Source organism: Nerophis ophidion, linkage group LG22 (genome assembly GCF_033978795.1).
Source record: "Nerophis ophidion isolate RoL-2023_Sa linkage group LG22, RoL_Noph_v1.0, whole genome shotgun sequence".
NCBI lineage: Eukaryota > Metazoa > Chordata > Actinopteri > Syngnathiformes > Syngnathidae > Nerophis > Nerophis ophidion.
Window position 1 is genome coordinate 22,330,538 of NC_084632.1, and position 24,640 is coordinate 22,355,177.

A 24,640-nucleotide genomic window follows, 5' to 3' on the forward strand; every position below is an offset into this window, starting at 1 on the left:
AGATGGACAGGCAGTTACAGCAGAAAGTAAGCAGCTAGTGAACCAAACTTCAGCCAAGTTCATTTACAAGCAGAACGACACCCATATTTCAGGTGGTCTCGAATTGCTTGGTTTGTGCACACCAGGGTTCGAATTTACACTTGACTAAAGGAATCGTGTTATCAAAGCACACGCACTAAAGTTTGTTTTAGTATAGACTACCCCCGCGACACCGAATGTGACAAGCAGTATAAAATGAATGGATACTCATAATTTTCAGGGCAAACATAAATCAACCTTTAGTCTTTACAGGTGAAGTAGTCACAATGTTGTGGCCTTGCAGGTCAATTCCCAGTCACCTCGGATCCCACCCCGCCTCTGTCCCCCTAGCTGACCCGGTGACCTGACCCACCCGATTAGGTCAGCCACAGCTGTGAGCGGCAGTCAGGAGGTTAAGGCAAAGGTTGAGCGTCACACCCACAGGGTCACAGTTGATGTCTGGCTGTTGTGTTGTGCTGTGAATGGAGGTTTCACAGCGGCAGACAAGGCGGCGAGTTCTTGGCGCCCTGACTCTTGGCCGGACTGCCGTTTCCCGAGCCCACGCCCCATACCTCGAGGTCACCATTGTCATAGCTCAGCTGCTTTTAGAGCAGATGATACAATCATTATTCTTCTTTGTGTGGACGCTCTAGAAGAGCTGTGTCCAACGTTTTGAGGTTATCAAAGGTTTTCTGGGATTACACCGTGGTCATAACCTCCGCTTGACTCTTCTTCTACCAAAGTCGTGTGAAACATGCTGCTGCCATTGCATCTCATTGAATCAGAATATGTTGCAAAAGTTATTTGATTTCACTAGTTCACATGAAGAGTTTTTGAAGATCATTTGTTGATTAGCATGTGAGCATGTAGTTTCATATTGACATTTCTGACAGTTTTTCACATTTTGTAAGGGTGCTGAATTTGTGGATATGACCGAATCATCAATATTACCAAGGAATGAGGAATAACACATTCTTGGAATATTTTACTTTTGTGTATAGTTTATCTATAAAATGCAGTGTTATCTTAGTTATTGGGGGGTTACATTCTGGACGCTACCGCTCACCCGTGGTAGGTGAAAATACGTAAAACTCGGGACGCTATTTGATTATTCATTATTTAGAATATGCATTTAAAATCTTTATAAGCCTTCCACACACACCTATAAACACTTTCTATGGTGTTAAAGGGGAACTGCACTTTTTTTTTAAATATTGCCCATCATTCCTAATCCTATGTGAAACACATATGTCACATATATAAATGGTAAAAACTGCTGGTAACAGGCAACTAATAATGTAGGTGATGGGGTTATGATATATTCTGCCTATAAAGGACTCTAAAAAATTTATAAAATAACCCACTGTTTTATATACATGCTGTAAGTATGTATGTAATTGTGGCAGCAAGGAGGCAGAAAATGCGGCGGAACCGAGAGGCGGGGCATGCTGGGAGCGACGCCGCCACAATCTAAATCAGATGCGTGGCACACACATCGGCACACAATTAATTCATCTCCTCCTGCTGTATAAAAGGGGAGAAGGAGAAGAGATCACGGAAGGAGTTGGAGAGACTGCAGCAGAGATCAAGGAGTGGAAACAAAAGAGCGCACGACAACGACGCGGCCGACTGAAGGAGAGCGAGGAGCGAGCAGGAGGGAAGGAGCTGAAAAGCGACTAGACCGAAAGACAAGCTTGTTATTGAAACAATAAAAGAGTCAAACCTGCTCAAGAAAGATGTCCTTCCTTGATGGTCCAGCTACGTTGGGCGCCAAATGTGACAGACTTAAGCCGTTGTCGTGTGGGTTGAATGGACCACCCAGGAAGGACATCTCTCTTGAGCAGGTTTGACTCTTTTATTCTTTCAATAACAAGCTTGTCTTTCGGTCTGGTCGCTTTTCAGCTCCTTCCCTCCTGCTTGCTCCTCGCTCTCCTTCAGTCGGCCGCGTCGTTGTCGTGCGCTCTTTTGCTTCCACTCCTTTCACGCACCTGATTTATATTGTGGCGGCATCGCTCCCAGCAAGCCCCACCTCTCCGTTGCGCCGCATTCTCTGCCTCCTTGCCGCCATCTTGAGCAGGGCTATAGCTTGCTCTGCCCCGCCGTCGGCTCCGCCTCTCCACTGTAATGTAATAACCAGTGTTAGGAAAATTACTTAAAAAAGGTAATTAATTACAGTTACTTTCCCAAAAAAGTAGATTAATTACTAATGGAATTATTTTTTTAACAGATGTATCTAATTACTAGGGAAAGTAATTAATCTGTTACTTTTTTTATACTTTTATATATCAGGTGTATGCAGTTGAGAGATGTTTCATGAGAGAAGAGTGTGTGCGTGTGTCTTTTTAAAAGGCATTGCTTGTTGCCAGGTGAAGCATGACGTCAGCAAAGACTCCCTCATTCGCTGTTTTAGCTCAGCGTTGGTAGTCTGCGGACTGGAAGTAGATTGTTGACTGCAGCGCCTACGGAATGTTTTTTTTTTTTAACTGATAGTTAATAAAGCATGAACGGGCGTCAATGGCTGTCTCTCACTTTGTCCACAAACAGGGAATTGTATGCTTATTATTGTTAATAAATGTCACTTTACTGAATGTTCGTTATTTCCCCGTAGTAGTGTGTGTGTGTGTGTGTGTGTGTGTGTGCGTGTGTGTGCGTGCGCGCGTGCGGTGGCTCCTACTTGCTCTAGTAAAGAGCTGCTTCCTGTAGTAAGCTTTCTGGAATTCTAAAGGTGTGTTTTCCGCATCAAAAGTAGTGTGCCATGTTACATCAAACGTTTGGGTAACAGCGCTGTAACTAAAGGCTCTAGTAACACCGTTATGTTATGTCATTTTTCCAAAGACTAGTAATAACAGGCAAATCCATGATAATATATAATATTTACAGTATTTTGGTCCAAACTACTAACGTAACTTTCTTTCCTTGGAACATTATCATGTAGCATTGCTGCTAAACATTTCAAATAACAACATAAAACTTTGACTGACAATGCCCACTCTCACAAAGATGTCGACTGATGGGATGGTTGTATCATTCAGCACCTGTGCCCCCCTTGAACTACTAAATTCAAAATAATCCTCACTCCTCAGATAAAAAATGTTTCCTAGCCATCGTTTTATGCTGCACTTCATATGTGAAGAGCCAAGTTGAGAGCCACATAGTATCAAGTTGGTAGCATGCAGACTGATGATGTAAAATGATGCATGATTTATAACCTAGCATTAACTTTTCCAAACTCAAAGGCAATGCGACAGCAACAGAAGCAGTTCAAGCTTAATATTTTATTCTTAATTAAAATTCTTAATTTTATGGCGTGTCACAACCAATGTTATTATCAGCTCAAGCTAGCTAGCAGCTGGTCAATAGAGGAGTTTGGAGTGTGAGCAAGGCGATGTAATACTACAGCAGAAAAGTAGTTCCTCCGTGTTAGCTCTTACGATATATTGTCACTATAGCTTAGTTAATATGTCGGTCACAGTTTGTGAATTAAACGTTGTTGGCAGTTTGTAGTTATTTTTTGTAGAGCACTTTATAGGCGGAATAAATTAATCCCTTTTACCTGCATATTTGGCCTCCACTTGCTAGCAGTTTTTTGTTTTTGTTTTTTTACTAATGAGAATGCACAGAAGCAGGAAATACGTGTGTTCTTGTCTCACAAAAAAGATTGTAGATAATGAGCCAAAGTCCAAAGAAAGTGCAGTTCCCCTTTAAAGCGCTTACTACACTTTAAAACCTACTCTACATTATTTTGTCATGAAATGGGTACTTAGATTTTCTGGAAGATTAAAATATAGTAGATTCTTTTATAACATGTTCTGGTTGACAGTCCTCAATTACAAAATGTTTACCCGGCTGAATATTACACTTTTTTAATAAATAGAGAAGGTTAAAACATTGTCATGCAGTGATTGTACAACAATATCAAAAGCATTTATTCAGGTAAAAATATCACAGATTACATTACCAAACATCTTTGACAATCAAAGCCTGATCGTAACAATCCACATTTTGTTAATTAATGTGCGAAACTGGTATCCAAACCAAGAATACAAATGATGTAATTCTACAAAATACAAAACCTGGCAAGACACCAAATCACTGCAGGTATTTTTTTTAATTGTCATTAAAAGTGTGTTTATGTCCTTTTGTATTTGAAATTGTTATTAAAAAAAAAAAAGCAAAATAATTGTCCAGTTGCGGTACTAAAAATTGAAAATGTTCTGTTTAGGATAGGTTTGTTAATGAGGAAAATGTATATTCATCTGCGATTATCGCGATTAAATTTGAGTAAACTATGAACGTGATTAATCGTGATTGAATATTTAAATAGTTTGCCAACCCTGATACATTTTTTTAAATCATACTAATGTGTCGATGTATGTTCTATTTTGTACAATATTTTTAGTACCAATTAAAGGTAAATATTGGTATTTTTAAATCATTAACAGTGATACAAATTGCAAATACGTCAAGCAATGTCTCCCAATGAGTATGACAACAATATGGAAATGACTTCACCACAAACTTTAAGTAGACTCTGAAGATATTTGTACACCACTGTGTTGTGTCGTATGATTGTTGGTCTGCTGCCACGCTTTCACGTGCACAAGTATCAGGTGACAGTGACATTTGATGACAACTTTGTCTTTGCTCTGTGTTTTCAAGTGTGTCACCATTCAAGCACCTCTCTGTCGTTAAACTGCTACATCTCCTGTCACAATTTGAGGGAGTGTGACTTCACACCTGTGGTACATGTGCATCACATATATTGTATTTTTCATGTCGTTGAAACTATTAATCCTCCAATGTTCATTCTTGGTTTATTTTCCTATTGTGCTCATACAGTATACACACTAGGGCAGCAACAATTAATTGATCACACCTATGAATTTGAATCAAATAGATTCAACTTGTATTATGTTGCTTTGATGACTCGTTTAATAAATCTAACAGTTAAAAATGGATGAGATAAATACTGTATGGATATACAGGGACATAGTTTCCACACGACCGCATGTTTGCCGCGGGCAAACAGCAGACTTTTTAATTTTTTTAGTTAATGCACAAATGTTAAAAGTATAATTTCAATGTCGATGAAGTGCATTTATTAAAAGGGTATTGCTGTGGTGTCAAAAGTGCAGCCTTGGGGCCAATTGCAGCTTGGGGTTCAATGATTTAATGTTGAAATAAAATTAAACAAAAAATACATTGAAAATGGGAACAATTTAACATAAAAATAATACTATATACTATAAGATATCTTTATAGATGTTGTTACATTTTATGTAGTGTTTTTGTCCTCTCACATCAAACCAAATTTATAGCAGGCAGCTTCTGAGCCTGTAAGGTGTTTCATTGCTTCCAACCATTAGAGTATTATACAATAACAGAGGCTGTCAGTCAACATGGGAGTGGATGAACAGTTGTATACACACACACACACACACACACACACAGGAGGGGGCAGTGACTCAGGGGTTTTAGGTCAATTCATTTACTCTGCATCCGTTCCTCATTTTAATAAATTGTAATCTGTGTAAGGAGATCACTGCCGGCGCCTTCATCCTTTCTTCCCTAAAACCATTAGCTCACCCGTCAAAGCTTTTCCTCCTCTTTCTCATTTCTCCACTGAGCGACACCTGGCTCTACATCAGCCAATGGAACCTAAGGAAAGGTGATGGAGAAGTTACTTTCAACTCAATAAAAAATGCTTTTACATCACGACATCACATATACTGTGTCCTCCTGAGAACCGGTGTCCCTTGGAGTGGTTTAGTTGAATTCTTTTGTCAGATTTTCACAAAATATATAGCCCTGTAATGCAAAATACAAATATCGACTGCAGTGGACGCTGCCTGTCAATGAGATAGATAGATAGATAGATAGATAGATAGATAGATAGATAGATAGATAGATAGATAGATAGATAGATAGATAGATAGATAGATAGATAGATAGATAGATAGATAGATAGATAGATAGATAGATAGATAGATAGATAGATAGATAGATAGATAGATAGATAGATAGATAGATAGATAGATAGATAGATAGATAGATAGTACTTTATTGATTCCTTCAGGGGAGTTCCTTCAGGAAAATTAAAATTCCAGCAGCAGTGTACAGAGTTGAGATCAATTTAAAGAAAAAAAGTAAAAAGTAAATAATGGGGGTTTAAAAGGAAACAAAATAGAGAAATATTACAAAAAGAATAAAAACAATGGGAATAACAATATAACAGTAAAATAAAAATATAACAAAAAAAACCCCAGTAGTTTATATTCTTAAGAAACAATACTATTTTACGACGCTCAAAGTTTTTGCAGGATTTTGCCTGGACTGCGAAGAAAGCTGTGGCGGTGGGGGCGTGGTCACCATGACGTCAACAAATAATTTGCATATGTTTGATGATAATTTATCATATTACAGTAAAAAGGCTCAAAAAAAGTATACATTGCAGTACATTTAAAAACAAATCTAATATTTTGTGTTAACCCATATATATATATATATATATATATATATATATATATACACACACACATCCATCCATTTTCTACCGCTAATGAACACATGTGTGGACTTATGTACTTAACAAAAAATGATGAAATAACTGAAAACATGTTTTGTATTGTACTTTCTTCAAAATAGCCACCCTTTGCTCTGGTTACTGCTTTGCACACTCTTGGCATTCTCTTGATGAGCTTCAAGCACACCTGTAAAGTGAAAACCATTTCAGGTGACTACCTCTTGAAGCTCATCGAGAGAATGCCAAGAGTGTGCGAAAAAAATGTACTGTTTGTTATAAAATGTATTTGTGTTTAGAGACTTTACTTTATTTCTGTCGTAAATGTCCCTGACAAAAGAGGCGAGCTGCAGTGAGCATGACATCACACTTGCTTCGTGTCGTTGCTCCAATAAGAATTTCTCCTAATATTTTCACATTTTGTAGACGGCTTTCCGCAGGTATATATCTATTACATTTACATCAACGTTGCAGACATGCTGACAACGCTCCAGACAATGGCATGCGTTTTGTTTACATCCGGTTTTGGCAGCGCAGTTTTTGGTAATCAAGGTCTTTATTCTGTTGTCAAATTTTCAGTACATCACTTGTCAATAGTGTACAAATAACAGGCTCTATATATCCATTCATACTGGAACGTCCAGCTGGTGTTAATGTTTTACATTTGTGTGGTTTGGATTTGGTGTTAGCTTTTCCCATGATTGCAAACACATCGTCTGTGCTTGAAAGGTGATTGGCGTAGAATAAAGAATTTTAATTACACCAAGGTGGTCTTGCCGCTGGGCCTTAGGCCTGTGGCACCTCCACCGGTGCTTGTGGTGGACTGTGGATGGCAGGGATGTCCTATTTCCTGAGGCAGGCCTAAACCTGACCGTACACAAGAAAAGGTTTTGCTGCAGGGTCTTCAGCTGGGGACCACCTCTCATTGATGTTTCGCCCCTTGAGTTTGAGTTTATTTCGAACATGCAAGCATACACGATACATCACAATTTACACTTTCTCTTTTCAACAGCCCAGAACATCTCCCGGTAGCGGGGCAGTGAACAGGGACGTCTCCCTGACACCCCCTGCAGCAAAACCTACTTAGATGTTGCTCCACTAGCCTTGTCGCGTCGTTTCAGCCAGAGCCATTGGCTAGCTTTCTCTGCTGCTTCTGAAAGCTTCTTGGTGGATCTGCTCAGGGTGGCTCTACGTAGTCCCAAGTCCTTGAGCAGGCGTGGTGTTGTTCTGCCCACAAAGCCTCTGGCTCCCACCTCCTCCGGATACAGCCTCACACTCCATCCACTTTCTCTACACTCCGCGACCAGGTCTGCGTACTTTGCCTTCTTTCTCTCGTAAGCAGCTTCCAGTCTCTCCTCCCATGGCACTGTCAGCTCAATCAGTACTACTGACTTCACAGTTGCAGACCACAGCACTCCATCTGTTCTTAAGGTGGTGCTGCATATCTCCTGTGGGAACTGGAGCTGCCTACCCAGGTCTACTTCCATCTTCCACGACGCCCCTGGTGTTGGTAATTTGGTGGGTGGTCTCTTGCTGGAATGTGTCACAGGTTCCCCCTGCCTTTGGAAGTGGATCCTGCATTGGCGTTCTGCTGAACTCTGGTTGTTTGCCTCCTGCCGACTTTTCTCCAGCACCTCTGCCAGCTTGTTGAGCACTTGGTCGTGCCCCCATCTGAGCCGACCCTGTGTCAGCACCATTTTGCAGCCTGACAGAACATGCTGGAGTGAGGCATTGATGGTCCTGCAGAGGTCACAGGATTGTTCCGGGCCAAGCATTTGGTAGAGGTTTTTAGGCCTCGGGAGGGTGTCGTACATTGCCCTGATGAGGAAACTGAGCCGAACCTGTGGTAGTTTCCAGAAATCTGCGCAGCTGATTGCTCGGCTCGAGACACCCTCCCAAGTTGTCCACCTCCCCTGCTGCCCTTGTGCCACAGACCTTACTCTGAGCTCCTCCAGCTAAATCCTGGTGACCTCAGTAACAACAAGGTCCTTCCTCTCCTTCCTGCCTGCCTTGGACCATAGGATTGGTGGATCGCTCCATCCAAGGCCTGCCCGGCCTGTCTGGACCATGCCCACGACTTCTTGATGTTGCAGTCTCCCCATCGCCTTCTGGACCATCTCCTTGGCCCTCCACTTCCTTCCAGTCTCAAAGTGTTGTTGTGTGTCCGGGGAAGCGCACTCACTGAGACTAAAGTGTTTTCACGGGAGGTAAAACCTGTTTGAATTGCGACGTTGTTTGTTATCATAAGATTGGTAATAAAATGTAAAAATAGTGTCAGACTTTGTGTGATTTCTTCTGGTGGCTACGATGTAATATATTACTTTCATTGGTTTTCAAGTAAAAAAAACAACATATTTTCAAGGTGTGGCAGAAATAAAAAATGCTGAGGCGCGTCACATTCAGTTACATTAAGGGGAATCCCTGTTTTTGGTAACGAACGAGTTCTGTTTCTACAACAAAATTAAAGTCATTCACAATAACTATGTAAGACAACAACACACGTCTTCCTTTTCTTTTATGCATTAAAATTTGTAAATAAAATACCGCAAGTATGAGGTGGCTAACAATGAAGCGAATGGGAGTCTACTGTTGCGGCTGTAAAGACCTCTAAAAACGAAACATCCAAAAACTGCCAACAATACTCCATTTTCATCTCGTGACCTACATTTTAACCAAGTATTAGCAATATTGTTAATATCAGCGCTAACGCAGACAACGTACTTTTAGCAGCGCCATGATCACAGCACGCTAACGAGCTTTTGCAGCTATTGTCTGCTGCACCGCCTCTGAGTTGGTGAAAGTTAATTCCAGATTAGAAATCCTGCCTCTCACTTGTATACTAGAAGGATGTAGCCAGAAACCGAAGAGTTGGTGAACTCCGACATTTAACTTATACTCAGAGACGGCGAGAAAGACACAAAAAGACAATAGTTTGCGCCCACCTTTTATTTATGTTTTACCTGTGTGAGGATTAAGATTAGTTATTCATCTAAACGGGAAAATATGAACATTTTATCAGTCAGCATCCCAGTGAGGGCAAAAATTATATTGTAAGTGATTGTTTTATTATGTACATAGTTTGTATTTCTTGTTTAGCACTTAGCAATACAGCTACGTGATGCTTAGCATTTCACTAAAGCTGGATTTGTTTAGCACACAGCTTCTAAAACTTGTAGTTCAAACTCTGTATATTGAGGGTAAAAAAAAAAACGGGTTCTGGATCATAACTTGTTCCAAAGTAGTCTTTGTTGCCTCTCATGAAGTCTGCCATGCATAGTGGTAGTTATTGTTGTTGAAGAAAATAGCAAACCTTGTCGTATGTGTCTGTGAAATTGTCGTATGTGTCTGTGAAATGAATATGCCGCCATATGCTTAGAATGACCAAAATACAATAATATTACATGTTATTATCAATGTGCCAGTTACTACAATGCATATATATACTCACAGCATGTACAAACCCTGTTTATATATGAGTTGGGAAATTGTGTTAGAAGTAAATATAAACGGAATACAATGTTTTGCAAATCCTTTTCAACCCATATTCAATTGAATGCACTACAAAGACAAAATATTTGATGTTCAAACTCATAAACTTTATTTTTTTTTTTGCAAATAATAATTAACTTAGACTTTCATGGCTGCAACACATGCCAAAGTAGTTGGGAAAGGGCATGTTCACCACTGCGTTACAACACCTTTTATTTTAACAACACTGAATAAACGTTTGGGAACTGAGGAAACTAATTGTTGAAGCTTTGAAAGTGAAATTCTTTCCCATTCTTGTTTTATGTTCAGCTTCAGTAGTTCAACAGTTCTGGGTCTCGGCTGTCGTATTTTACGCATCATAATGCACCACACATTTTCGATGGGAGACAGGTCTGGACTGCAGGCGGGCCAGGAAAGTACCCGCACTCTATTTTTACGAACCAACGCTACAGTTACTTGTGCTGAATGTGGGTTGGCATTGTCTTGCTGAAATAAGCAGGGGCGTCCATGAAAAAGACGGCGCTTAGATGGCAGCATATGTTGTTCCAAAACCTGTATGTACCTTTCATCATTAATGGTGCCTTCACAGATTTGTAATTTACCCATGTCTTGGGCACTAATGCACCCCCATACCATCACAGATGCTGGCTTTTGAACCTTGCGTTGATAACAATCTGAATGGTTCGCTTCCCCTTTGGTCCGGATGACACAATATCGAATATTTCCAAAAACAATTTGAAATGTGGACTCTTCAGACCACAGAACACTTTCCACTTTGCATCAGTCCATCTTAGATGATCTCGGCCCAGAGAAGCCGGCGGCGTTTCTGGATGTTGTTGATAAATGGCTTTTGCTTTGCATAGCAAAGCTTTAACCTGCACTTACAGATGTAGCGACGAACTGTATTTAATGACAGTGGTTTTCTGAAGTGTTCCGAAGCCCATGTGGTGATATCCTTTAGAGATTGATGTCGGTTTTTGATACAGTACCGTCTAAGGGATAGAAAGTCACGGTCATTCAATGTTGGTTTCCGGCCATGCCGCTTATGTGGAGGGATTTCTCCAGATTCTCTGAACCTTTTGTTTATATAATGGACCGTAGATGTTGAAATTCCTAAATTTCTTGCAAATGCACTTTGAGAAATGTTGTTATTCAACTGTTTGACTATTTGCTCACACAGTTGCGGACAAAGGGGTGTACCTCGCCCCATCCTTTCTTGTGAAAGACTTAGCATTTTTTGGGAAGCTGTTTTTATACCCAATCATGGCACCCACCTGTTCCCAATTAGCCTGCACACCTGTGGGATGTTCCAAATAAGTGTTTGATGAGCATTCCTCAACTCTATCAGTATTTATTGCCACCTTTCCCAACGTCTTTGTCACGTGTTGCTGGCATCAAGTTCTAAAGTTCATGATTATTTGCAAAAAAAACAACCTTTATCAGTTTGAACATCAAATATGTTGTCTTTGTAGCATATTCAACTGAATATCGGTTTAAAATGATTTGCAAATCATTGTACCATGAATTGATTAATGTGGACCCCGACTTAAACAAGTTGAAAAACTTATTCGGGTGTTACCATTTAGTGGTCAATTGTACGGAATATGTACTGAACTGTGCAATCTACTAATAAAAGTATCAATCAATCAAGTATTCCGTTTATATTTACATTTAACACAATTTCCCAACTCATATGGAAACGGGATTTGTACTTAAAACGTTGTTTCGGAAGTTTTTTAGAACGTTTTATATGCTAGCGTTTATTTAAGAGTTAGATGCATAAAATAGAAAAACAGATTGTTTTGTCTTACATAAGAATTGAGAATGAAAGACACAATTCCAAAAACAAGTGCAGTACCCCAATAAACACTCACATTGTACACAGAAATCATGAAGGACAATAAGTACAACATTTACAACATTAAATATTAGTATTACTGTATATAAAAGAATAATAAGAAAAGAGAGCAATTTCTTAATAATAATAATAATAATGTATTAGATTTATATCGCGCTTTTCTATTGTTATATACTCAAAGCGCTCACAGAGGAGTGGGAACCCATCATTCATTCACACCTGGTGGTGGTAAGCTACATCTGTAGCCACAGCTGGGGTAGACTGATGGAAGAGTGGCTGCCAGTTTGCGCCTACGGCCCCTCCGACCACCACCAATCATTCATTCATCATTCATTCACCGGTGTGAGCGGCACCGGGGGCAAAGGGTGAAGTGTCCTGCCCAAGGACACAACGGCAGCGACTTTGATGTCCATAGGTGGGAAGCGAACCTGCAACCCTCAGGTTTCTGGCACGGCCGCTCTGCCCACTACGCCATGCCGTTATATGTATCCCTTTTATGAGCCTTAACAAACACTTCACATTACTCCCTTTTCACTTTGCATTGTTTCAAATAATATTTGAGGCTTCTCTGAAATCAACATAAAGCTCATTTGGCAACAGTGTTTTTTTTCTTCTTTCAGTTGACGCAACACCAACCTTATGATTTCATACCCTGGCCGAGTCATACCAAAGACTATAAGAATGGGACCCATCACCGCCCTGCTTGGCACTCAGCATCAAGGTTTGGAATTGGGGGTTAAATCACCCAAAATATTCCCGGGCGCTGCCACCGCTGCTGCCCACTGCTCCCCTCACCTCCCAGGGGGTGATCAACGGTAATGGGTCAAATGCAGAGAAAAATTTTGCCACACCTAGTGTGTGTGACAATCATTGGTACTTTAACATTAAATTAACTTTCCATCTCAATAATGAGATCACTATACTGCTTTGCTATTACTGCTTCTTACATAGGAGCATACTTTCTTTATCCTGAATGATGATTGTGACAAGCCAGCGATTTAGAACAAAAATGCGGCCAATATTAAAGAGTGTTTCACCTCTTTCGTAACTCTCTACGATCACTTTCATAGTGATGGATTTCCTTTCGTTCGGCGCACTTCCATCAGAAGAGGCTGCCTTAAAATTGGGAGACATAATTAAGCGCATTAATTAAGGTAACGTATGAGCAATATTATCCGATTCCGATCAAACAACGGTCTTAACTCATTCTCTTTCTATGCCACATCAATGTGGAATCCACTCCTAACAGGTGTAAAAGTAAGTGCATCTCTATATTCCTTCGAAACCGCTCTAAAACACCTCCAGGCAACATCAACCCTTTACTCATACCCTCCCCCCTTCACATCCTATCTCCCCGGATTGTAAATAACCTAATGTAAATAATCAAATGTACTTCTAATGTATTTACTTGTTCTTATGCTATCTGAACTCACTATGTTCTCTGCTCGATGTACATATCCTACCAAGTAAGACCTACACTGTTTCAATGTACATTTCTCTGTTGATGCAATTGTTGATGACTGAAGTACTGATATCAACCAAAGCTCCTCATCCCACCCCCCGGATTGTAAATAATGTAAATAATTCAATGTATATACTATGATGATTAACCTGTGTGATGACTGTATTATGCTGATAGTATATATTTGTACCATGAATTGATTAACGTGGACCCCGACTTAAACAAGTTCAAAAATGTATTCGGGTGTTACCATTTAGTGGTCAATTGTTCGGAATATGTACTGAACTGTGCAATCTACTAATAAAAGTATCAATCAATCAATCAATCAATCAATCCTTCCTCACTTGTGAGGCACATATTGTATATGACTGCTGTAAGCACTCTTAACTACAATAGTTCCCGAGCAAATCTCCTAATGATGGACCAAAATTTAGTTTTTAATCAATATATATATGACTAAAAAGAGAATATACGTAACCACAAAAAAACTGAGCACCACCTGTATACTGCAAACAGCAGGTAAAATAAGTATTTGATCCCCTGCTGATTGTTTTAATGTAAAAAACATTGACGGTTGGGTTATTGTAACAGACAAAATGTGAAGAAAAAAAATAATAAAATCCCGAAAACAACCCTACATAAAAGAAAGTTCATGAATTAATTGGCATTTTAGAACGACATTTGCATGGAAGCTACTTTATATGTATTTGTATTTACAAATGTTTTAAACAAGACCATGAAAGACAAGCACTGATTTACATATTAGTAAATTAGACAGTAATCACATCTTTTTTTTTTTAAAACATAAAATACCTTTCTATAATTAGCGGGTAAAATTTTCTATTTCAAACGTGCATACACTACGTCACATTTTACACATTTCGACCTGTCTGAAAAGGAGCAAGAAGAAGTCGAGCAGAGTTGTCGATTTACTATCTGTTAATAATTACGCCACACCATTGCTTTTCTATTCCTGATCTCCTGCGTAAAAATTACAATATCTCATTAAAATTCAGGCCACAGTTTGTCCTCTTGTTTGAAATAAATTTGACTTTTTTGATACATAATGAATGGGAGTGAAAGAAGTGAAATATTAAGTTTGAATGATTGACTGTCAGTATTCACACAATAACTAGTAGGAAACTGTATCATCCCAACCTACAGACCCAGTATTGGATTTATGAAGAATAAACAATACATAAAAGAATGCTTGTAAAATGAACTGACATAGCAAATGTGTCAAAGGTCATAACCAGACAACATGTGGCTGACATGTACAATTTGAAAAGCAAACATGAGATCACTGAGCTAATGAGGTTACTTGGCAGCTTGCAGTTACTAGATTACCGCACTAAAGTGTTTACAGAGGAAAGATGGCAGGGGGGCGGAGCTAATGGTTCTAATCCCGTTAGAGCATTTTAGTCATCTTCACTGAGCTGATTAGACGAGTTTGCTGGCTCTTAGCGTCCAGAGCCCACTGACGGATTTAGAAAAGGGAGAAGTTGAGAGCTTGACAAAAGTGTTGTGGCTGCGCGGAGTGTTAAGTTAATGCTCTGTCTGAAATGCCCTCATATGGTGACGCTCTTCCAACAGGATTACACGTTGACAACATATTGACAACCTGCCAATACTAATCATTTTACACTTAAATTATATTTTAAGTGCATTATCTATTTGAAAGGTCCATTAGCATAAAACAATATGATAACTATTTTAAATAATAAATAGAGTAGATCCCGGCTTTTGGAAAATAAATGCCAATTTCCCAAATCGATTTGATTTCGATTCATAAGGTTCAAAATCGATTAATTCCGATTTATTACTATTCGATTCAATCTGCAGGTCCGGTGGCCGTGCATGAAGTGCTGGCTGTCCAGAGTCGGGACCAGGGACCTGTGCATCGGCTTGGGGACATTTCTGCGCTGCTGATCTGTCTCCGCTCGGGAAGGCGCCACTATGGACTGGACTCTCACTATCATCTTGGATCCACTATGGACTGGACTTTCACAATATTATGCTAGACACACTCAACGTCCATTGCACCAGTCTCCCCTAGAGTGTGTGTGCGTGTGTGTGTGTGTGTGTGTGGGGGGGGGGGGGGGGGATTTTCCTAGTGAAGGAAATTCCTTCACTACGAAGGAATGATGCGGTCCTCTCCAATTTTGTCATACCACTGGGTCGAGTTTTTCCTTGCCCTGGGATCTGAACCGAGGATGTCGTTGTGGCTTGTGCAGCCCTTTGAGACACTTGTGATTTAGGGATGTATATAAATAAACATTGATTGGTTGATTGATATTAAACTTGTCTCAAATTACGTTTTTCTCTTCACTATAAGCAACTATGGACAGTTAAATTTTTTCCTAAATTTTCAAAAGTGCTAACTTGAAATATGGAATTTCAAGTGAAAGTGTACTTGTATTTAGGGCTGCAGCTATTGATTATTCTAGTAATCAAGTAATCTGTCGATTGAATTGTAATTGCGTAGAACACACTTTATGGTCTCAATGCACAGTTAAGGGAAACTAGTTGAAATAAACCCTTTGCCATAACAGTTCCTTTTTTTTTTTTTTAAATAAATGAACATTATTAACATTTTGGGGACGGCGTGGCGCAGTGGGAGAGTGGCCGTGCGTAACCCGAGGGTCCCTGGTTCAAATTCCACCTAGTACCAACCTCGTCACGTCTGTTGTGTCCTGAGCAAGACACTTCACCCTTGCTCCTGATGGGTGCTGGTTGGCGCCTTGCATGGCAGCTCCCTCCATCAGTGTGTGAATGTGTGTGTGAATGGGTAAATGTGGAAGTAGTGTCAAAGCGCTTTGAGTACCTTGAAGGTAGAAAAGCGCTATACAAGTACAACCCATCCATCCATCCATTTACTACCGCTTATTCCCTTTCGGGGTCGCGGGGGGCGCTGGCGCCTATCTCAGCTACAATCGGGCGGAAGGCGGGGTACACCCTGGACAAGTCGCCACCTCATCACAGGGCCAACACAGATAGACAGACAACATTCACACTCACATTCACACACTAGGGCCAATTTAGTGTTGCCAATCAACCTATCCCCAGGTGCATGTCTTTGGAGGTGGGAGGAAGCCGGAGTACCCGGAGGGAACCCACGCATTCACGGGGAGAACATGCAAACTCCACACCGAAAGATCCCGAGCCTGGATTTGAACCCAGGACTGCAGGACCTTCGTATTGTGAGGCAGACGCACTAACCCCTCTGCCACCGTGAAACCCATTTATTTATTTATCATTTCTTTGAACTATTATTAATATTCCTGATAATTTACTCTTAATTGCTGATTACTTTCTGTTTGTTACAAAGTTCTATCTACACTTCTGTAAAATGCTATGAAGTTATTTTTTCTGCTGTTTTAGTCTTCACATTAGTTGTGGGCGATACTACAAATGTGGGTATCGATCCAATACTAGGTAGTTATGGGAGAAATTTTTTGTAAATTGTTCTTTCTTTCTGGTTTTAATGCTAGTAAGGATACAGTGTTATTCAGCGGTGTACTTATAACAATTTAATAAACAAATGATACTATTAATAGTTTATGCGGAGAGTGGAAGGAGGGGCGCAATTTTTTTTTTTTCATCCAATGAGGGGCATAACAGAAAATAATTGTGAAGCACTGTATTAGAAAAATTATCAAAGCAACAGAATAAAAATCAAAACAAGTTTTCAATCGAAATAAGCGATTAATCATTGCAACATTCCACCACTGCAAATTGCTTAAAGCAGTGGTCTTCAATGTTTTCCAGGTCAAGGACCACCAAACTGATGGAGAGAAGGAGCGGGGACACCCTACTTATATATTTATATAACATTATTATTGTTTTTGACCTTAAACTGGTCTTGACGGTACCTTTTTATCGTGAAATCCTAATAATATTCATATAACAGTATTGTGCTGCTAATAGTTAGCTCACATGCTAATTGCTATCTTAGCTTAGCTTTTAGTGCGCTAAAAAAATCGAAAAACAAGGGCGTTATTCGCTAGCTGGCAAATAGAGTGCTAATTGTGAGCTATCCTAAATGCTGACACGAATATAATAAACATTCAACTAGATGACGGTGGATTCACTAAATGTTCATTGGTATTTAAAAGACATTTACATTTGTTGAAAAATTGGAAATATACAAAAATATATATATTTAAATCTACCAAAAATGTCATGTCAGTTGAAGAGCTCTGTATTAAGGTATTGATTGCGATTTTATTGTGAAAGCTGGAAGGCTGTGCTTGTTATTTCAAGCGCACTTGACAAAAGTGCTATGTGTGCGGAGTTTTGTAAATAAATGCAATAGTATGCTTTATGAAGTGATACTGCAAAAAATTCTAACTTTATCAATCAAATGGATTATTTTTACTCAGCTCAATCAGTGATATCTTCTATAAATTACCTACTAAAGCAGCGGTGTCAAACTCGGGGGCTACATGGAGAAAAATCAACTCCCTTGTGGGCCGGACTGGTAAAATCACGACAGGATAACTTAAAAATAAAGACAAATTCAGATTTATTAATTTTTTTGTTTAAAAATAGAATAAGCACACTCTGAAAATGTACAAATCATAATGTTGTTGGGGTTCTTTTACACTTACATGTTGCCGTTACTAGTATTCTACCTTTATTTGTCGCTATTTATACTTTCTGAATAAATTATGAATAAATTTAAAGTACCAATGATTGACACACACACACTAGGTGTGGTGAACCCTTGCTGCTGAGTGCCAAGCAGGGAGGCAATGGGTCCCATTTTTTTACAGCCTTTGGTATGAATTAATTATCCATCCATCTAGCCATTATCATTGGTGTTCATTTCTAATCCATCAAAATAAAAAAATATATAAAAATCAAATTACAGGAAGTTATTTATGTAGTTTGCAAATTTTTCTAGACTGGTGCACTAACGTCATGTGTGTTTTTTTTGTTTTTTTACATATGTAGGGTCATCTACAAAAATATAAAGAATTGCTATTGCGACATCTAGTGGACACATTTACAACAGCAGTTTTTTTCATTAAAAAATTTCGGCTCATCTTCATACTTTGCAAACTCATCCCACGAGCTGGATAAAACCTGTTCCTTTGACACCCTTGTAAATGGGTTGGGTTGTACTTGTATAGCGCTTTTCTACCTTCAAGGTACTCAAAGCGCTTTGACACTACTTCCACATTTACCCATTCACACACACATTCACACACTGATGGAGGGAGCTGCCATGCAAGGCGCCAACCAGCACCCATCAGGAGCAAGGGTGAAGTGTCTTGCTCAGGACACAACGGACGTGACGAGGTTGGTACTAGGTGGGATTTGAACCAGGACCCTCGGGTTGCGCACGGCCACTCTCCCACTACAGTAATATTATCCCACGCCACTTCTGAAGTGCCCCAAATCACCCTGGGTGCTGGAAAGCCGGACTAAAGCCCAGTACTGTGTGACAGTGCTGGGTTAAATCCAGAAGTCAAAGTTCACTAAATGTAAATGACAATAAAAATAGAGTCTAATCCCATCAAAAGTCCAAACAACACTGTATCAGGCTAAACATGAGCCAAGTAGAAGCGTATTTCCACAACAGGAACATATTACACTGAAGCAGGGGCAAAAAAAGCCCTCCAACTCCACAAATAACTCTATTGACTGTTCGCTTGACAATGAATTGACGCCTTGTTCACAGCCGCCTCGCGACAGCTGATTTGAATGACAAGGACACCCAGCAAACGGGAACTTTCCCACCATCCCAAGCAGGTCCTGGGTGTGCAGCGTGCTCCGTATTGATTGGACGCCGTGTGTTGCTCTGCACTCACCCCAGCAGATGTTTTCCTTTGGCAGGTTCCTTCGCCCAGTTTATTCCAAATTGCTCCATCATTCGCCAGAGGTCAAAGGCCTGCGGATGGAGAGTGTTGAGTGAGAGAGCATTATGGGAAACGGAGAACGGGGGAGAGAGAGGGTGGGGGAGGTTGCACTTCGGGGGCAAAGGGCATGGGGGCTAATGAGAAAGGGACGTGTGTGTAATGTGCACGCTCATTGGCTGACAATTACACATCTAAATGACAGTATAAATCTAGCTATCACACTCTTCTGCTTTTGACTTGAACGTCGTTCACATACTTCCACATCTACAACTTATAAAAGACGTTATATGTCGCATTCAAGTCTGGAGTGCGTCTTGTTTTAAGACCTCAATTCCCAACGTCGAGTAAACAAACTGCCATAGCGGGTACTTAAATGGAAATAAACAATGTGACTCCATTGGCGTTTCAAACCCTATTTGCAGATTCACTACTCGAATGTATGCCTTGGGCCAGGGGTTGGCAACCTTTACCACTCAAAGTACCATTTTGACCCGTTTCAAAATATAAAGATAACAATGGGAGCCACAAAACTCTTTTAAAATGTATAATGAAATAACACTGCATACAAAGTTTCTTTGCTTTGTGCTATGTATAGACCAGGGGTCTCAGACACGCGGCCCGCACCTTAATATGAAAATGTAATATTAGCGCTGCCCGCAAGTTTTAAATGAATGCCGCTTGACAGAATCACAGTTGCCAACCCTCTCAATTTTCCCGGGAGACTCACGAATTTCAGGGCAACTATTCTCGATTGTCTGCTGGTTTTCCCTCATACAACAATAACAAGGGCGTGCCTCTACAACCTTAAATAACAGCTTGCCATCCCAGTCACATGTGGTATTTGGCTTCTCCAGACACAGGTAATGACTGCAAAGCATACTGGTTCAACAGCCATACAGGTAACACTAACGGTAGCCGTTTAAACAACTTTAACACTATTACAAATATGCGCCACACTGTGAACCCACACCAAACAAGAATGACAAACACATTTCGGGAGAACATCCGCACCATAACACAACATAAACACAACAGAACAAATACCCAGAATCCCATGCATCCCTAACTATTCCGGCAACATTATAAGCCCCCGCTACCACCAAGCTCCCCCCCCTCCGTGCATCGGTTGAGGTGGGCGGGGTTGGGTTTGGTGGCGGAAGAGTTAGGGATGCATGGGATTCTGGGTATTTGTTTTGTAGTGTTTATGTTCTGTTATAGTGCGGATGTTCTCCCGAAATGTGTTTGTCATTCTTGTTTGGTGTGGTGGCGCATATTAGTAAGCGTTTTAAAGTTGTTTATATCACAACCCTCAGTGTAACCTGTGTGGCTGTTGACCAAGTATGCCTTGCAGTCACTTACGTGTGTTGACAGCGGTCCCAGTCTACATACGACCGGACGGAACTCAGATAGTATGGTGCAAAAGCAGGCGTGACGACATGTTTTAGAGGACGTTAAAGGAATTCCCACCATGGCATGCCCTCAATATTGTTGGACGGGTGAAAATCAGAGAATGTTTACCCTAGGAGATTTCTGGGAGAGGCACTGATATCTGTAAACCACTCGGAAAATCAGGGGGGGTCAGGAAATATGCAGCAGAGCCACATCAGAGTGATCAAAGAGCCGCATGCGGCTCCGGAGCCGTGGGTTGCCGACCCCTGCCTTAGGCGAACAGAAACCTGCACGTTGCCAACTGATCCTGCACAGACAGGTTCATTGTTCAGCGTGCGTCATACGAAGATACTAGCAAGTTTGATGATTAATTGATTTATATTCTTATAAAGTGGTGCTGTGGATAAATAGTGAGGGTGGATGGATCAAACCAAATATTTATGTTTACTTTCACAAATATTAAAAAAAAATTTCCCCATGCATATTCTTATATTGTTTACAAACTTAGGCAACAGGTCCCTGGAGTCAAGAGGGCTTTGGGAGCCAAAAGGAAAGGCATGTGAAATACAACAAATAGTATAGTTTTTGCATTTGTTTACTTATTTTATCCTTCGTTATGCTCAAACAAGTGTATGTAATAAAAGGGAATAAGACATTGTTGTTGTTAATTATCTTATATTAGTGCGCAGTCGTACCCCAAATTAAGATTGTTTTGAGATAAAAGCTGTCGCTTGGCTAATATTTGTTCTTTAAGTTGCAAGCAAAAATTTGAGTTACAGGTATTTCCGCTATTAGTTGGCATAGCAAATGTCCTAGTGAACTCCATAAGATCTGCCCCAAACATCTGGTCTTACTCGCTAGCATTAGCTTATAGCTAGGGATGGAAAAAATGTTGTTTTACAACCATGGGAATATATAATTTTTGTATAACTTATTTAAGCCTTCCGACGAATACAGTACTGCAATTTCAAACTTAAAAAGGGTGCTACTTATCAGTGGAGAAGGTGTCTGGTAGCCAGGTGGTAAAATAATCACAGTAAATTTCAAGGTAGTTGAAGTATCGAGACACTAGATGTCAGTAGTGTAAAAGCTATTCAACACTACACAGTATTATCGGCACACCCCTAAAGCTACGGACGCTTAAATAATATCTTAACACCAGACATTTCTCAGTAAAAATATTGAAACGCTGCAGATGGTGTGTTTGACGGGAAAGAAGCAGGAAGAAGATACCGAAGAGGTCATGGGGAAATTACGTGGTTGCAGTGTAGATACATAAAGTCCACAAAAAATAAAGGGCAAACACATGAAAACAAGGGACAAAAAAGACTTCAAAAGATAGATGGATAGATAGATAGATAGATAGATAGATAGATAGATAGATAGATAGATAGATAGATAGATAGATAGATAGATAGATAGATAGATAGATAGATAGATAGATAGATAGATAGTACTTTATTGATTCCTTCAGGAGAGTTCCTTCAGGAAAATTAAAATTCCAGCAGCAGTGTACTGATCAGTTTCTCAAGTCTGGAGCTATCCTTCTTAGATGTACTCCCCCCCCCCCCCCCCCGTCTCTTCCTCCACATCCCCTCCAGTCTATCCATGCCAACTCCAGTGTGGCACAGAGCCAGCAGATGGTCTCCGGTGCAAACATGGTCATGTCCAAAATGCAGGCAGACTCAAAGGTGTATTATTTGTATACAATATTTCCTATTTAAAAGATTGTTTTGTTTTTATCAGTTTTTATTGCCACCTTTCCCAACTTCTTTGTCACGTGTTGCTGGCATCAAATTCTGAAGTTAATGTTTATTTGAAAAAAAAAAACATTTATCAGTTTCAACATCAAATATCTTGTCTTTGTAGCATATTCAACTGAATATGGGTTGAAAATGATTTGCAAATCATTGTATTCCGTTTATATTTACATCTAACCCAATTTCCCAACTCATATGGAAACGGGGTTGGTAGAAAAATAACCCTTTTGGGTCAGAAAGTTTATGTCGACGCCGGCTTAAGCGGGCACGTTATGATAATAGGAATAACATGGTACACCGGGAATGGATGACTTGTTCGACATGAACGGGCTCAACTGTAATTACTTTGAGCACACATGAGGTGGCGACTTGTCCAGGTTGTACCCCGCCTTCCGCCCGATTGTAGCTGAGATAGGCGCCAGCGCCCCCCGCGACCCCGAAAGGGAATAAGCGGTAGAAAATGGATGGATGGATGGATGGATGCTTCTAGCAATCATTACATGACGTGTGCACACAACTGCAATCTAAACAAGAACACATGTATCCTGCCTCTGCGTTCCTTTGCCACATGTTGACCTCTGACCTCGGCCTTCCTCAGGAGAGGCCCCGCATACACACAACACACTTGATCATCAAAAACAGCTTTCAGTTCTGTTGTCAACATATTGGAAATAGCCTTCACTATGCAACTGTCCTGCATAGTGTTAAACCTGTACAATAGTGAGTGTGTGTGTGTGTAATATTTAAATGACCATATCACTGTATTAAATCTTCCTTGCTCTGACAGCTTAACAAACAAAATTACTTTAAAAGTAAACTGCAACTAATTAAGAACTTAAAGGAGCCATATGTAAGAATCTGGCCAGAAATGGTACTGAAATCCCGGTCAAGGTTGCCAGATATGGTAAATGGGTTATACTTGTATAGCGCTTTTCTACCTTTTTAAGGAACTTAAAGCGCTTTGACACTATTTTCATATTCACCCATTCACACACACATTCACACACTGATGGCAGGAGCTGCCATGCAAGGCGCTAACCAGAACCCATCAGGAGCAACAGTGAAGTGTCTTGCTCAAGGACACAACGTACATGACTAGGATGGTAGAAAGTGGGGATTGAACCAGGAACCCTCAGGTTGCTGGCACAGCCACTCTCCCAACCGCGCCATGCCGTCCCATATGCAGCCGAATCCAGCTCGATACAACCTACACATTTTACACAGGAATTAGGCTAAATTCAGGAAGAAGTAGATCATGCCTACGTACAACATCGCAACAAATAAATCAAGCAATCACATGGTTATTGTCAGTACTTTCCGAAAACAAAGACTAAAACAAACTACAACCAACACTAATAATGTTTGTACTGGTGAAAATAAGTACAGCATGCTTAGCAGCCTAATGTACGGCCAAAACTAAAGAGGAGACATTTTACCAAGGTATGCTTATAAGCTTCTGTTTCAAACGTTTTAGATTGCCATATAACTTGGTACATTTAGTCCACAATATGCAAACACGAATGAGGGTTTCTTTTATTCTGTGATTTGGCTGTCTCTATACGTTACATATTGCCACGGTGACATACGTGCTAATGTTGGAACCCATTACCTCAGCGTATCATGATATTGAAAATGAAATAAGCATAGACACTACCCATATCCGCATTGTCAAAAAAATATTTTGCCCTGTCAGTTCGAATACACATCGACATACAGTGGCATATATTTCCCCCATTAGCCTATATGTCGATGTGTCATTGACCGGGCTAGCATGCTAAACATTTGTTGCACGAACATGCTAGCTTTGTTTGACAAGATCATAGACTGTATTGGACAATTTAGTTTGCGTGCGAAATGTCCATTTCCATTTATTACAAGTAAAAAAAAAATAAATGTAAATGCCTTACTTACCTATCAAGGAGGAAATTAGCAAGTTTGGCAACAGACGAAAAAATCTTCTCCCCCTTCAATCGTCTCCATCTTTCAAAAGAGTCCCTTATACAAATCCCTGTTTTGTTCCTGGCATTGTCATGAATAAGTTGAGAATTGTAACGAGGCCTTTTAGGTTTACTAAGGTCTGACATGTTTAGTAACTTTACCAGTGGTAGTAGCTAGACGAAAACGGTGGTGCGTACCAGGCAACCAGGATGTGACACACTCACAAACTTTCTAATTGTTCGAACAGTGGAGGGCGGGGCATCGAAATTAAAACAATAACAAGATTTCAGGGCTGTAAATCTAATTTTGGAATGAGAATATCCCGGCTGAACTACTATTATC

General features: G+C 40.2%; 1 long non-coding RNA gene across 2 annotated transcripts in view; it reads right to left on the reverse strand.

The window, feature by feature from the left end:
* LOC133540693 (uncharacterized) overlaps window positions 1-24,640 on the reverse strand; it is a 75,128-nt gene that overhangs the window by 13,973 nt on the left and 36,515 nt on the right. For both annotated transcript variants that reach the window (XR_009803695.1, XR_009803694.1), the window contains exons 2-3: window positions 19,164-19,243; window positions 2,007-2,137 (exon numbers count right to left, since the gene is read on the reverse strand). This is a non-coding gene — a long non-coding RNA (uncharacterized LOC133540693). The remainder of the gene's footprint in view (window positions 1-2,006; window positions 2,138-19,163; window positions 19,244-24,640) is intronic.